We start from the raw sequence: 3,467 nt of genomic DNA on the forward strand, positions 1-3,467 counted from the left end.
GAGAGACCAGGGGGAGGGTCTGGGGGTGTCTGGGTGGGGTGGAGACGGAGGGAAAGTGGGGGTGGGGGTGGGGGTGGGGAGCGGAGTGGGAGAGAGATCTGACCAAGGGCAGGTGAGGGGTCTGGTGGGGTAGGGGTCTGGGCAGGATGAAGGTAGGGGAGAGGATCAGAAGGGAGCTAGCGACAGCCTGGGAGCGGGTGGACCCCCAGGAGTCCCACTGCCAAGGGCAGTGACCCTGGGGAAGGTCACCGCCCGGGGGAACCAGTGGGCCTGGTGTGAGGGGTGCGGTGGAGCGGGCCGAGCTTGTCCTGCCATCTCAGGTGTCCAGCGGTTCCCTGGGGCCCAGCTGGCCTGTGACCCTTAGCAGGCGACCCTCTGCCCCGCAGCCCTAGCCCCTACCTAGCCAGAGGTGGGCGGAGGCGCCTCCATCTCAGGCAAGGCACAGACAGCACCTGCCGGGGTGCCCTAGATGGCTAAGTGAAGACAGGCAGGGTCTGCCTCGGCTCAGACACCAGCTCCCGGGCACCCTGAGGGGAAGGCACAGTCACCAGTGGGGCCTCCTATCTTGGCCACCTAGACTGAGAGTGGCCAGGTGTCCAGCTGTGTTCTTTCAGTGAATCACCTGTCTAGTGATCACCTACTGTGTTCTGGGTGCTGTTTTCGGTGCCGAAGATAGATTGTGAACTAAAAAGACAAAATTACTGCCTTGAGGGAACTTACATTCCATTTGGGGGAAAAAAATAAGCAATATAAAGTAGTAAACTAGAAGGTAAAAATGGTTATTTGAAGAAACAGAGAAGGATCCAGTGAGGAACCTAAAGGGTTGGGACAGGCAGGTGGCTCACGCCTGTAATCCCAGCTACTTGGGAGGCTGAGGCAGGAGGATTGCTTGAGCTCAGAAGGTGGAGGCTGCAGTGAGCAGTGAATACACCATTGCACTCCAGCCTGAGCAAGTGTTGCCATTTAAAATGGGGCGGTAAGGGATGGCTTAACAGAGGTGGCACTGGACTTGAAGAAGCTGAGAGGGAACCAAGAGGCTATCTCTGGGGGAGGTAATACCCCAGGCAGAGAACACCACAAGTGTGAAGGTGCTGGGGTTAGAGCACATTGGGTTGAGATGGAGAAATGGCAGAGGCCAGAGGGGCTGGGGTGGAGTGAGGGAGAGGGGCTGAGGCAGGAGATGAGCTCCTACAGGCGGGCATGGGAGTTCTTTTTTTTTTTCTTCAGACGGAGTCTTGCTCTGTAACCCAGGCTGGAGTGCGGTGGTGCAATCTCGGCTCACTGCAACCTCGGCCTTCCGGGTTCCAGCGATTCTTCTACCTCAGCCTCCCAAGTAGCTGGGACTACAGGCGCACGCCACCGTGCCCAGCTAATTTTTGTATTTTTAGTACAGAGGGGGTTTCACCACATTGGCCAGGCTGGTCTCAAATTCCTGACCTCGTGATCCGCCCACCTCGGCCTCCCAAAGTACTGGGATTACCGATGCGAGCCGCCGCGCCGGGCAGAGTGTGGGAGGTCTGTGTAGTGCCTGCTGGGCCATTACAAGACTTTGGCTTTTACGCTGATGGCGTGGAGCAGCCGCGCAGGGCTTTTCACAGAAGAGGGGCGTGATCAGGCTACACTTTAGGACTACCACTGTGGCTGCGGTGTTGAGAACACTGCCAGGGAAATGGCTGTGGCAGTGGCAGTGTTGGATTCTGGGTCCTGCGCTTGAGAGTGAAGCCGTCAGTGTGGAGGGGTCCGTAGCCCGCGCAGTCAGAGGAGCCACTGAGCGTCAGCGTCATCCCTTCTGGGGGCCCCTTACCCCAGCTTTCCAAAAACAATCACACGCAGGTTCTCATCCCCACCACAGCCCGCAGTTTACGAAGAACACACATTGTGGACCTCAGTTTACCATTGTGGAGACTGAAACACACACATTTAAGAGCGGTGAGGAGGGAAGACCAGGAGACGTTTTCTGACGTGACCAGTGTCACTTTCAGGCACCTCAGGGACTGCCGAGGTGATGGAAGTTGAGCTGCAGGCCCTAGGCCCTGTGGCCAGCCCAGGGAAAGGGGAATTCGAATGTTCGAGTTTCAACAGGGGACCCTTTAGTGCCCTGGCCCTTAGCTTCTGCCAAGACGAATGGGAAGGGAAGGAGAAGAATTCTCCAGAGCCGATGTTTCCTCTCTCTCGGCACCCTCCTGTTCTCCCAACTCCAGCCTGTCCAGATTTGCTGGGAATATTCTCTGCCTGATCCAGCAGACAGATTCCTGGGCCTTCTTTCAGATGCAGGCCAAAGGTCACGGAGAAGTCTTGCTTAACATCTGACGACCCTGTGTGACGGCACTTGCTGTGTCCCTCTGGGAATGGGCAGGGTCTTACTGATGACTAACTCATACACTGCCTCAGTCACCACCCTGGAAGGTGAATGACTAGGGCCATCCGTCTGCCTCCCCAGCTGATGAGATGTCTTCACGAGGGCGGGTGCTGCCTGGGCCACGGCATTTAACCTCCCCAGGCCTCGGTTCCTCGGCTGTGATACTTCCCGCCTGGAGCTGGTTGAGGAGGAAATGAGGAGATACAGGTAGGACACATAGAACAGTGCCAGTGTGCCAACGGAGTGCCGTGTCAGCTGTCAGTCTGTGTCTCTCTGCCTCTTGCACCCCACATAGGGCCTGGCACATTGTGGAAACTTAAAGGAACAAGGCTGGAGTCCCCAAGGTCTAGAACCAGCCTGGAGTGCTTTTCCTTAGGATGTGACACCCCAATGAGGAATCCATGTCACTACACTCCAGGTTTCCACCTTCCCACCCTGCAGGGGCCCAAAGCCAGAGTATTCTTCAGACCATGTGCTTGGGCGCAGAGGTTGCTGGGTGTGGGGCTTGGGAGCAGAAGCTGACAATCATGGTCTGCCTGAAGCAGGAGAGAGAAGGAACCCTCTGGGCCGTCGCCATGGGAGCCTGAGAGCTGGGCCCTGGGGCCTCTGGCTCCTTCCTGCCTCTCCCTGCCATATTCTGCCCTCATCCATGGCTGGCATGGCAATCCTAGAAAGGCACAAGTGGTCCTATGAGGACAAAGTCCCTGGATGGTTCTCCAGGTGTGTTTACCTGCAGGCAGCACTCAGGTAAACTCAGGAGTGAGAAGGCATTCATGCTCATAATAGTAATTAAGCCAGTATCTTTTCCTCTAGGCATTCAGGTAGTACAGGTTAGACAAGGATGTGAAAAATCACAGCCTATAGGCGCAACCCCGCCATGGGGCCTGGGGTGCCTGGCAGGAAAGAAGTGGAGGACAGCTGGGAAGGGAGTCTGACTTCTGGCCAGTTCCTTAAGAACAGCTGGGGTGCCGGGAGCAGTGAAGACAGGCAGTAGACTCCTTCCAAAGGCCAGTGCAAACAGGGGCTTGTGTAGTCTGCAAACCTCCCAGTTCTCAACTCCAAAAGTCTAGATTCGATGCTCAATCAGAATAAGGGAAGAGGTGAGCAG

Source organism: Cebus imitator, unplaced genomic scaffold (genome assembly GCF_001604975.1).
Source record: "Cebus imitator isolate Cc_AM_T3 unplaced genomic scaffold, Cebus_imitator-1.0 Scaffold193, whole genome shotgun sequence".
Classification (NCBI taxonomy): domain Eukaryota; kingdom Metazoa; phylum Chordata; class Mammalia; order Primates; family Cebidae; genus Cebus; species Cebus imitator.